Below are 13,705 nucleotides of genomic sequence, written 5' to 3'. Positions count from 1 at the left end.
CTAGTTGGTGGGCTTTATTTGAACATTATCAACCAAACTTGTCATTAATTTGTTTGCTATTTTGCGGTCTTCGATTCACATCCCCTTTTGGGAGAAATATTTGGATCCGCCACTAAAAGCCTGCAAGAGTTGTCTTTCTTTAAGAAGCAGAAGACACTTGCTTTGAAAACGGAAATGGATGGCGAATCTGAAGGACAGTTTATTTTAGGTATATTTGCAGGTACTTAGTAAAAATGACTGGCCGGTACAGTGCTATTAGGTATTACTGAATATATTGTCTGGTTATTTATCTATAAATGTGAGTTGCATAAAATATGGGACCTTGGCCAAACCACAGGAGTCGGCGGTCTACAACAGCTGTACACTGTGTAAACAACCACCGAGTTTCGCGAGCGTAGCTACACTCGCGAAGCTTGGTGGCTGTTGTTTATATTCTAGACCTTTACAGATAAATCTGCCGACTCCTGTGGCCAAACGTAACTCTGAGTTTGTTTACATCAGTGGCGGATCCAGGCAATTATTACAGGAAGTGGGGGCGTACAGATGGTAAGTGCGTACTACATGTATGTTATGAGAAAAAATATTTTCCTTTCAAATTTTTTTCCTTTGAAAAAAAAAAATCAACCAAATTTTGAGGGTAACCCTCTGTACCAGATCCGCCACTGGTTTAGGTCACGACTGTCTCCTGGGGGCAAGGGTGGGTATTAAAAGGGTTTCAAAGTTTTAAATAGAATTCATAATATTGAAAATCTTTTTCCCAAGAACCACAGGGGTACAATATGTCATTTGATATATAGGTTCAATTTGTTTGATATCTTGGCCTCTGTGTTAGGAGTAAGGACTGAGGACTTTAAAAAAATTTAATTTACAGGGCTCGAAATTAACATATGTCCGTCAGTCTGTGACTGGCTAAAAGTCTGGCGGACTGACTGACATTTGTTTTAGTCAATCTGATGGGACTGGTTAATTTTCTAAAGCATCATTTTGGAAAAATATACTTAATATGAAATTTCATACACATTTGGCATGCTTTGATCTGTTTAATCAACCGGACGAATCTGATTCGTAAATATAAATTCCACATTTAAGTGTTACAATATTGTCTAAGGCATAATGAGTTAAATTTCATTTTAATGATATCAACAAAATATATTTGATTATTTCTGGAAAACTCTGTTGGACTGGTAATTTTTTCTGCGGACTGGTTAAAATTATACCCCATCAGTCCGGCTGGACTGGTGACATAAAAAGTTAGCTTCAAGCCCTGATTTATGCACACCAATGTGGCCACCACCCATTAGTATGGAACAGTATAAGAGTAAAGTTTTAGAATTTATATTTGAAAGCAAAAAAAAAAAACAATCTTTCATAATGCATTCAAAATCCACACCTGACATAATTCTTTGTCATAATGCCCGCATTCTCATGTAGTGTATATATTCCAATCTGTAGACATAATGACCTCAGACTTTGACTACACAAATATATGGACACACAAAACACATGACACTCATCAAGTCTCTGTCTTAAATCTCATGTGAGGAGTAAGGCCCATCAAGTCTCTAGCACAATGGTTATTGGTATACATAGTTAAATTAATATACATGCCTCCTCATGAAGTGTACATTTAAGTTTGTTCATACCATGCCCCCTGGGGTCAGGGCAAGATCACAAGAGAAAACAGTGTTTTTTCCAAGATAAATTTTCTTTTTAGGAACCACAAATCTAAATTCACTTTTCAAATATGCAAGCATTATCTTGTACTTTAATTTGTTCACAACACGAATATTGTTTTCAAAGTGAGGTCCCTAGGAGGAATACAGTCCGAATATACAGAATTGAGATATTGGGATTGATGTTTTAAATGAGATAACCCTGTAACTCAGCATCCTCATTTACTGTAGATTACAGGTATTTCAGGTTAAGATGACCCCCGGGTTAGAATCGAGTCACAAGAGTTGTAATTATTACGTACGAATAAAGTAGACATTTTTGATGAAATTCATTTGAAGGAACAAATCATAATGAAGTCTATTATTTAGAATTATGTACTAGTATATCCATGTCTTGTAGATGCATAGTTTGTTTGCATCACGACCCCTGAGTCCAGGCAAGGGAAGATGCCTTATATCCATTTGCGGGGTTTCATTGTGGGGCACATCACCAACATGCATCATTTAGTGTAATAATTAAAAGAATATTGAAATCAAAGAATGAATGAAAAAAATAATAAATTGGATCTGAACAATTGGAATGATGCTCGGGGGATGTCTATTTTTTGTCTCGGGCTCGTGATCCTGTCTACATTATGACCTATTTTGTTTTTGTACTGAGATATCTGTTTATATGTTTTACTCTATTCGTGTTGTCTACATTTTATCTAGGATGTTGTCCACTTAGTCACTGATGGGAATCGTAGCACCTACCCTGTACACGGACATTGATGGAGATCGTAGCACCTACCCTGCACACAGACATTGATAGGGATCGTAGCACCTACCCTGCACACAGACATTGATGGGGATCGTAGCACCTACCCTGCACACAGACATTGAATGGAGCTGCCTGGTCCATTATCAGAAGAGTGGGCATCACTGTGCATCCGATCAGTGAAGTTTCTCGAGAAGCATTATGAGGTACAAGGCTATCTTATTTTAGTTATTTTTTACTTCCTGGTCACTTGGCTGGCTATCACCTTATTTTTCACTGGCCATTTGAGAACTTTTACTGCCCTTTGGGCCAATGGATATGAAAACGTTTGGCTCAAATTTCATGATTGAATGCAAAAAAAAATGTTCTTAGATTTCAAACATATATTGTAAAATTAACATGTTATACCCATTAACCCTGTTAACTGCTAGCAAATGATTAAGAAAAGAAAATATATTTTCGAACTTAAAGAAAAATACAGTATTGTTCTTAGTACATGTATATATTTTAGAGGATACTATTTAAATCCGAGTTTGGGGTCTTGTTTTAGTCGATGTCGAATTCGTTTTCTCTTTGTCATGACCGCCGCGGTGGCCTACATGCTGAAGGTCGGGGTTCGAATCCTTGCTGCAACAGACCTAAGTTGTTAAAACAGGTAGTGACAGTTCCATCGCCAAACGCTTGGCATCAAGTGTGAATGTCACGGGTCTTTGGAGATTACCTTAAAAAGGAATGTCCCTTGTAGTAGTACAGTAGGTGTGACACGCTAAAGAACCCTCATTGCTTAAATGCCGTAAGCGCCGAGCAAAGGTATAAATTCGAAGCCCTTCATCGGTCTTGATGACGTCTCCATATGAGTGAAAAATTCTCGAGAGAGACGTTAAGCAAGGTCCAATCAATCAATCAATCTAGTAAGTGGCTTGGTGATGTTATCAGCAAAGTTCATTCTTTGTCACCATTTTAATTATTTTCATGCTTTGGGATGACATTTTCATCGAAGGAGAACATCTAGTTTATGTTGCTGGCTGCAAGAACAACTCGCCCACCCCCGAGTACAGGGGGTTATTGTACATGTCATCACGTACCCACCCCTGAGTACAAGGGTCATTGTACAGGTCATCACTTACCCACCCCCGAGTACAGGGGGTTATTGTACATGTCATCACGTACCCACCCCCGAGTACAAGGGTCATTGTACAGGTCATCACGTACCTACCCCCGAGTACAGGGGGTTATTGTACATGTCATCACTCACCGATCCCAAGTACAGGGAGTTATTGTACATGATATCACTCACCCAACCCTGAGTACAGGGGGTTATTGTACATGTCATCACTTACCCACCCCCGAGTACAGGGGGTCATTGTACATGATATCACTCACCCACCCGTGAGTACAGGGGTTATTGCACATGTCATCACTCACCCATCCCCGAGTACAATGGATCATTGTACATGATATCACTCACCCACCCCAGAGTTCAGGTCATTGTACACGTCAACACTCACCCACACCCATGTACAAAATATGTACAGTGGGTTATTGTACATTGCATCACTCGAAACAGAAATTACATGTAGGGACTCATTTCTCTTGGGGGTCATGACCTTCACCAGCTGACAACATCTGTGACTTGATCATCTCAGCGTCATTTACATTCTTGATATTGGCCATATTAATTTATCGTTGATATTTTCTAGGAACTTGTATGAATGGGCAGGAGAAATATTCTTGAATCACCAGTCCATCATTGCCTGCTGTTGTTGGAGGATGAACACTTTAATGAACATTGATGGAGTGTAGCAATCAATGGGAGCCCTCGTTTACCCTAAGAAGAGTCAGAGAAGTATTCATTTTTCTCTTAATAAGTTTATACTGTAAAGAACATCAAGGCAGATATTACAGTTACCTCCCTTAGACTCTGTGAACATTATTGTACACATTATTATAGTAAAATAATGTCAGTATGACATTGTCTATCTGTAGATGGGACATATTTTAGTAAAATAATTTTGTATGTCTGTAGATGAGATGTATTATGGTACAGCATTGTCTGTATGTCTGTCTGTAGATGGGACATATCATGGTACAGCAATGTCTGTATGTCTGTCTGTAGATGAGATGTATTATGTTACACATTATTATGGTACAACAATGTTTGTATGTCTGTGTGTAGATGGGACGTATTATAATAAAATAATATTTGAGTGTATGTCTGTCTGTAGATGGGATTTATTATGGTACAGCAATGTCTGTATGTCTATCTGTAGATGGGACATATTATGATACACCAATGTCTGTATGTCCATCTGTAGATGGGACGTATTATGGTACAGAGATGTCTGTATGTCTGTCTGTAGATGGGATGTATTATCCTACAGCAATGTCTATTTGTCTGTCTATAGATGGGACATATTATGATACAACAAAGTCTGTATGTCTGTCTGTAGATGGGGCATTTTATGGTACAGCAATGTATGTATGTCTGTCTGTAGATGGGGCATATTATGTTACAGCAATGTGTGTATGTCCCTCTGTAGATGGGACATATTATGATACAGCAATGTATGTATGTCTGTCTGTTGATGGGATGTGTTATGTAACAGCAATGTCTATATATCTTTCTGTAGATGAGACGTATTATGGTACAGCAATGCCTGTCTGTCTTTTCATTTTGGCAATGTGTATAGGAGGGTCCACCATCTGAATGCTTTGTTATGATGCATGAAAAGCCCTTTAATTTCATGAATTTTAGGGTCAGTGGGTGGCTGAAATAAGGTTCCATGCCCAATGCTAAAAAGCAGATATTTTCCCATTCTGAAATTCCCAAAGAATTAAAAAAATCAATGAAGGGTAGCATGATTGTTCATAAATCTTCACTGACCCATATATTACAATTTTTGCCAGAAAATTCTTAGATTAACCTTATTTTTTGCCTATGCTAATTTGAATGAGGCCAGCTTTGAACAAATTGTAGTCAGAAAAGGTTCAATTATACCTTAATTTGCTATGGATTGGTTTTCATCCTACTTCTTTGTGTGAAACATTTTTCAAGTTCAAACAAATGCCATTATTTTTCCCATTTGGAAAGGGCCAAACTTTTCAAATGAAGACCTTCAAAAACCAGAATCTAAAATGTAAAATTCATTGCCCCTCTGTCAAGGTTAGGCTCCAAAACAGGGTCAATATAGGGAAATTATTATTGCCTTTGTATCCCTATTGTTATATATAACCAATGCTCAGGTGACCGATAAGGCCTGTGAGTCTCCTGTTTTGAAGATAACAAGCTGGCTTCTTTTGACAAATTCATGAGTATTTAAATTTGCTCAATCTTTCATTTACTTGTCAGATTTCTGGTCATTCCAGCACTCATTGTCACTTTGGTTTTTCAGCTCCCTGGGCCTCTTGAGATGGTGACACCCTGCAGTAGGAGCAGTTCCTACCGGTATCTCTTAAAAGCAGACAAAGGTTTTCTTAGCATCTGATCCATTTCTGGAGACAAACTTTTGTATGGAGCTGGTAAAATTTCTAACTTCTTTTGATTGTCTGAGCTATAAGCTCAAGTGGACTTTTCTGATTACCCAGTGTCTGTCGTACATTTGTCTGTCCATCTCACTGTAAACTTATTTTCAACTTCTCTACAATCACATAGCCCAATTTCAACCAAACTTAGTACGTTAAAGGATTAAAAATCGTTTAAATGAAGGACCTTCAAAGGTTAGATAATCAACAATTGAAAAAAGATAGCATGGGATCATCTAAGAATCAACTCCATAATTACTGAGCTAGAAATGACGAAACCTCTATAAGCTTGTTATAACCATGATCCACGGGGGTCAATTAGGATCACAATAGGGTATCAAACTTTTACTTTCAAATGTAAAGGTAAAATCTTTGAAAATCTTCTCAAAAATCACTGTGCTAGGACAATACAAATGTATATGCCAGCTTCCTCACGTAGTGCAGATTCAAGTTTGTTAAAATTATGGTGCCCGAGTATAGAATAGGACCATAATATTGGATCAAAGTTTTACATATAGATATACATGTATAGGGAAAATCTTTTAAAGATCGTCTTCGGAAATATCACTCAGCCATTTTTTTTTTTTTACATTTACCAGAAAGCTTCCTGACATAGTGCAAATTCAAGGGTTTTTTTTTACAATTCACTGAGGAGAAGGGTGGAGTCACAAATAAGGGATGAAAGTTTTACATACAAATATGTAAGGAAAATCTTTAAAAATGTTCATCTCAATAACCATTAGACCAAAGAAGTTTACATTTACATGAAAGCTTCCTGACATAGTGCAAAGTCAAGTTTATAAAATTCATGGACCTTGGAGGTGGGATGGGGCCACAATAGGGAACAAAGTTTTACATGTGAACATATGGGGAACATCCTTAAATATGGGACAAGTTGACTCAGGTGAGCAGTGTGCCCATGGAGCTCTTTTAATGTTTTGTTATTATTCCCCCCGCAACAAGTTGTGGGGGGAGGGGGGGTATACTGGAATCGGGTTGTCCGTCTGTCTGTCCGTCCGTCCGTCTGTAGACGCAATGGTTTCCAGGCTCTAAAGCATTATCCTTTTCACCTACCGTCACCATATCATACATATGGACTACCAATGGGATGAAGATGTTCCCTATCGATTTTGGGGTCAAAAGGTCAAAGGTCAAGCGCACTGGACATCAAAGTAGCAATATGGTTTCCGGGCTCTAAAGTGTTATCCTTTCCACCTACAGTCACCATATCATACATATGGACTACCCATGGGATGAAGATGTTCCCTATTGATTTTGGGGTCAAAGGTCAAGCGCACTGGACATCGAAGTAGCAATATGGTTTCCGGGCTCTAAAGTGTTATCCGTTCCCCTACGGTCACCATATCATACATATGGACTACCCATGGGATGAAGATGTTCCCTATCAATTTTGGGGTCAAAAGGTCAAAGGTCACGTACACTGGACATCGAAGTAGCAAAATGGTTTCCGGGCTCTAAAGCGTTATCCTTTCCACCTACAGTCACCATATCATACATATGGACTACCCATGGGATGAAGATGTTCCCTATCGATTTTTGGGTCAAAAGGTCAAAGGTCACGCGCACTGGACATCGAAGTAGCAATATGGTTCGGTTTGTCATGCCATTTGTTTTTTACCCTCAGAAAAGAGGTAGTTTATACCTACTACCAACATCCTTTGGGAGATTGGGGTAAGCGGGGGGGTATTCTTAGTGAACATTGCTCACAGTACCTCTTGTTGACACCAGGTACACTGATTCAACAACACAAAATGTTTTCTATTGATTTTTCATCAATTCTTTATTCTTAAATTCTGTCCTTAAGTAACAATTGCTAATATGATGCCATGGTATTTATTTTAAAAATCAGGAATAAGTAAAGATTGATATATTTACAATGAACTTTTAAGACTCTTTATTCATACATGTACGTGGTTTAGGTATTAAACATGTTGATGAATACTGAACTTTACATTGGGAAGTGAGGGGTGGAGAACTATTTTCTGAAGTTTACGTTGGGAGGTGAGGGTGGAGAACTATTATCTAAACTTTATGTTGGGAGGTGAGGGATGGAGAACTATTTAATTTTCTGAACGTGATGTCGAGACGTGATGGGTTGGGCTGGATAACTGTTTTCAGAACTTTATGTAGTGAGGTGACACGGATGAGAACTATTTTCTGAAATTCAACGTTGAGACAAGAGGGGATGGAGAACTATTTTCTGAAATTTATGTTGGGGGTTGAGGGGGTGAGAAACTATTCATTGATGTTGTATGGGACTTGATGTATACAGAGATTAGATATTGTGGTATGAGTGTTTTTAAATTGAGGTTTGTTCTCAATTTGGTACATTCAGAATGATTACATGGATTTGTAGGCATTTGTGTTCTGATAGCATAATATAATGGTGGGAAAAATCTTTTTGCTTACCTAGTACTTAATGTTGAAATAAATTTTACAGGGTAGCAGTTACTTGAGATGTCCAGCTGATTGATGAGGATAATTTCCCCGAGACTCTAACATTTTGTAGGACTTGGATAGCTCTATTGCTGTAGAAAATGTCAGGTTTGTTCATGAAATGATGTAAAATGTTCTGTGTTATGCCTCATTCATGCAATGGCTGAGGCATACAGTGTTAACCCTTTTAGCTCACGTGAGTTCAAAGCTAAAGTAAGCTATTCTGATCACTTTTTGTCCAGCATCAGTCTTTCGTCCTTTCCACAGGCAATTGCATCACTTGGGGTCGAATTTACTATATAAAGAGTAAAGGTATAGAACTCTAAATATAGGGTACCCAAGTTAGTCGATGTAAAAACAATAAATTAATTGATATAAAATTCTACTTTGTATTTTAATTTATTCATACATAATCATTCTACATTACTACCAAAGGTCATCCCGAAATTCCGTATACTTCCCAAGATATGCAGAAATGAACTCGGAAAAATGCCTATTATTTTTTTGGTTGACTTTTAGCTGGGCCCTGACACTATACGACTACACAGAGTATTTGAGCATTGCAACAAGCTATCAAATAGAATGTGCAGCATAAAATATCATTTCTAGAATGAATTTTTTACCCCAATTCATAAAATGAAGTCCGTAATAGCTCCAAGTGACTTGTAAATTGTAGTTCACGTATGAGTTGTATCCCATTAGTCTAGCATAGTATGTCAAAATACTGGGTTTATCCATCTGCGCTTCCTCTCACTGGACAACATGCTGCATTGTTTATTGTCAGTGGTCATGTGTCTGAATGTGTAGGCCATTTCGGTTTGATAATGACCAATTAGTGTTGCACTGTGTGTCCCACAAGCGGGGACATTTGTCCTATATGCACTGTAGGACAGAATTTCACATCAATATCTTTAGACATAGCTATTTGCTACAGAAAATGCAATGGACCAGATTGGAATTCAAACCCAGGGTCCCAGAATCTCTAGTCAGGTGCTTTCAGAACCTCTGGTCAGATGCTCTCAGTCAGGTGCTCTCAGAATCTTTAGTCAGGTGCTCTCAGAATGTCTAGTTAGGTGCTCTCAAAATTTCTAGATAGGTTCTTTCAGAATCTCTAGTCAGATGCTATCACAATCTCTTGTCAGGTGCTCTCAGAATCTCTAGTCATGTGCTCTCAGAATCTCTAGTCATGTGCTCTCAGAAGCTTTAGTCAGGTGTTACAGAATATCTAGTCAGGTGGTCTCAGAATCTCTAGTCATGTGCTCTCAGAAGCTTTAGTCAGGTGTTACAGAATATCTAGTCATGTGCTCTCAGAATCTCTAGTCATGTGCTCTCAGAAGCTTTAGTCAGGTGTTACAGAATATCTAGTCAGTTGGTCTCAGAATCTTTAGTCAGGTGCTCTCATAATCTCTAGTCAGGTGTTTACAGAATGTCTAGTCAGGTGCTCTCAGAATATTTGAGTATAGTTGCAGACTATTAGATCACCCCCTCCTCGACTAAACTTGTAGACCATTATATAGCCCCTCCCCCTCCCCTGGCTATAGTTATATAGCATCCTCCCCCGACTATTATTGTAAAGCCAACACCCTCCTCTGACAATGGTTGTAGACCGTTATATATCCTCCCTCCCCTGACTATAATTGTAGACCGTTATATAGTCCCCCCCCCCCCGACTAAGACGATCATATAGCCCCCCTTCCTGACTATAGCTGTAGATAGTTATATACCCCCCCCCTCTACTGACTATAGCTGTACACCGTTATATACCCCCCTCCTCTGGATATAGTTGGAGACCGTTGTATACCCGCTCCCCTGCCTATAGTTGTAGATTTTATATAACCTCCCACCCACCACTGACTATAGTTATATAGCCTCCCTGAAACCCTGACTATAGTTACAGACCGTTATATACCCTTCCTCTAGTTGTACATTGTTACATGTATATACCCACCTTTCCCTGACTATAGTTGTAGACTGTTATATAACCCCTTCCCTGACTATAGTTACAGACCGTTATATAGCTCCCCCTTTCCCTGACTATAGTTATGAACCGTTATATTGCCCCCCCCCCCACCCCTGACTATAGTGTAGACAGTTATATAGCCCCCCTTCCCTGACTTTAGTTACAGACCGTGATATAGCTCCCCTTTCCTGACTATAGTTGTAGACCGTTTTATACCTCTCACCTCCCTGACTATAGTTGTAGACTGTTATATAGCCCCTTCCCTGACTAGTTGTAGACCATTATATAGCCTCCCTCACCCCTGACTATAGTTGTAGACAGTAATATAGCCCCCCTTCCCTGACTTTAGTTACAGACCGTGATCTAGCTCCCCTTTCCTGACTATAGTTAGAGACTGTTATATAGACCCCTCCCCTTTTCCTCACTATAGTTGTACACCATTATATAGCCCCTTCCCCTGATTATACTTGCACACCATTATATAGTCTCCCCCTTCCCATGAGTTTAGTTACAGACCGTTATATAGCCTCCCCCTAATAAAAGTTGGAAATCGTTATATAGCCCCCCCCCCCCCTTCCCTAACTATAGTTGTAGACTTCCCATGACTATAGCTGTAGACCGTTATATATCCCCTTCCCCTGATTATAGTAGTAGACCGTTATATAACCTCCCCTTCCCCTGACTATAGTTACAGACTGTTATATAACCTCCCCTTCCCCTGACTATAGTTACAGACTGTTATATAGCCACCTCCCCCTTCCCTGACTATAGTTGTATACCGTTACATAGCCCTCCTCTCCTGACTATAGTTGTAGATCGTTCTATACACCCTCTACCGACCATAGTTGTAAAGCGTTATAAACCCCCCTCTACTGATTATAGCTGTACATTGTTATATACCCCACCTGACTATAGTTGTAGACCGTTATATAGCCCACCTTCCCCGAGTATCATTGTAGACAGTTATATAGCCTCCCTTCCCTAACTATATTAACAGACTGTTATATAGCCCCCCTTCCCTGAGTATAGTTACAGACCGTTATATAGCCGCCCCCCCCGCCCCCCCCCCCCCCCCCCCCCCGCCCGAATATCGGTGTACACCATTATATAGACTCCCCATTCCCATTACTATGGTTACAAACCATTATATAGCCTCCCCCTCCCCTGATCAAAGTTGGAAATCGTTATATGCCCCTCCCTCCCCTGACTAGTTGTAGACCGTAATATAGCCTTCCCGTCCACTGACTATAGTTGTAGACCATTATATAGTCTCCACCTACCCTGACTATAATTACAGACCATTATATAGCCCCCATTCCCTGACTATAGCTACAGACCGTTATATAGCCCCCTCACTCTACCGAGTATTGTTATAGACCGTAATACCCCCCCCCCACCACTGAATATTGTTGTAGAGCGTTATATATCCCCTTCCCCAGATTATTGTTGTAGACCGTAATATAGCCTTCCGCTTCCCATGACTATAGTTACAGACCGTTATATAGCCTCCCCCTCCCCTGATTAAAGTTGGAGATCGTTGTATACATGTAGCCCCCCTTCCCTGATTATAGCCCCCCCCCCCCCCCCGCCCTTGACAATTGTTGTAGATCGTTTTATACCGTCTCCCTATAGTTGTAGACCGTTATAGTCCGCCCGCCTTCCGCTGACTATAGTTGTAGACCGTTATATAGCCCCCCCCCCCCCTGACTATAGTTGTAGACCGTTATATAACCTCTCCCTCTATTGACCATAATTGTAAACAGTTATATACTCCCTCTACTGACTGTAGCTGTACATTTTTATATAGCCTCACCTTCCCATGCCTATAGTTACAGACCATTATATAGCATCCCCCCCCCCCGATTAAAGTTGCAGATCGTTGTATAGTCCCCCCCCCTTTCCTGATTATAATTGTACACCATTATATAGCCCCTTCCCCTGATTATAGTTGTACACAATTATATTAAAGTTGAAAATTGTTTTATAGCCCCACACCCTTCCCTTATTATAGTTGCACACCGGTATATAGCCCTTCCCCTGATTATAGTTTTAGACTGTTAGCCCCCCCCCCCCCTCCCCTGACTATATAACCCCCGCCCTTTTTTCCCTGACTATAGTTACAGACCCGTTATATAGCCACTTCACACTACTAAGTATTGTTGTATTGTTGTAGATAGTAATATACCCCCCTCTACTGAGTATTGTTGTAGACCGTTATCTATCCCTTCCCCTGATTATAGTTGTAGACCGTTATTTAGCCTCCCTCTTCCCATGACTATAGCTACAGACCGTTATATAGACCCTCCCACTACTGAGTATTGTTGTAGACCGTTATCTATCCCTTCCCCTGATTATAGTTGTAGACCGTTATTTAGCCTCCCCCTTCCCATGACTATAGCTACAGACCGTTATATAGACCCTCCCACTACTGAGTATTGTTGTAGACCGTTATCTATCCCTTCCCCTGATTATAGTTGTAGACCGTTATTTAGCCTCCCTCTTCCCATTACTATAGTTACAGACTGTTATATAGCCTCCCCCTCCCCTGACTATAGTTGCAGACCGTTATATAATCTTCTCTTCCCCTGACTATAGTTGTAAAATGTTATATAGCCCCCTTCCCTGACTACAGACCTATATAGATCCCCTGTTCACTATAGTTACATAGATCCCACCCCTCTACTGAGTATTGTTGTAGATCTTTATATACCCCCTAACCTGACTATACTTACAGACCGCTTTATAGCCCCCGTTTCCCGACTATAGTTGTAGACTGTTATATAATCAACCCCCTCCCCTGATTATAGTTCTAAAAAGTTATATAACCTCCCCCTCCCCTGACTATAGTTGCAGACCGTTATATAAAATCCCCCTCCTCTCATTATAGTTGTAGACGGTTATATAACCCCACCTTCCCCTGACTATAGTTGTAGAATATTATATAACCTACCCCTCCCCTGACTATAGTTGCAGACCGTTATAGAACCCCCTCCCCTGACTGTAGTTGTAGACCGTTATATAACATCCCCCTCCCCTGACTATAGTTGTAGACCGTTATATAACTCCACCTTCCCCTGACTATAGTTGTAGAATATTATATAACCTACCCCTCCCCTGACTATAGTTGCAGACCGTTATATAAAATCCCCCTCCCCTGACTATAGTTGTAGACCGTTATATATCCTCCCCCCTCCGCTGACTATAGTCATAGACCGATATTGAATTGTAAATTAAATTTATGCCCACTTCTCCTCCTCTGACTATAGTTGTAAACTGTTATATAATCCTGTTCTACTGATTATAGTAGTGGACTATTATATAATCTCCCCATCCCCT

At 40.0% G+C, this 13,705-nt stretch overlaps 1 long non-coding RNA gene across 2 annotated transcripts; it reads left to right on the top strand.

Annotated features, from left to right (window-relative positions):
- The first annotated feature begins 149 nt into the window (after nt 1–149).
- LOC130049199 (uncharacterized) lies at nt 150–9,872 on the top strand. Of its 2 annotated transcripts, XR_008797690.1 has the most exons (5): nt 150–220; nt 2,385–2,636; nt 4,131–4,276; nt 5,823–7,974; nt 8,414–9,872. It is a non-coding gene; the product is annotated as an uncharacterized LOC130049199 (long non-coding RNA). The 2 variants fall into 2 exon arrangements; XR_008797689.1 differs by having other exon boundaries at nt 5,823–9,868.
- Nucleotides 9,873–13,705: the final 3,833 nt, after the last annotated feature.

The sequence above is a fragment of the Ostrea edulis genome, chromosome 8 (assembly GCF_947568905.1).
Source record: "Ostrea edulis chromosome 8, xbOstEdul1.1, whole genome shotgun sequence".
In the NCBI taxonomy this organism is placed as follows: Eukaryota; Metazoa; Mollusca; class Bivalvia; order Ostreida; family Ostreidae; genus Ostrea; species Ostrea edulis.
Note: the sequence above shows the minus strand (reverse complement) of the source record. Positions and strands in the feature narration are given on the sequence as shown.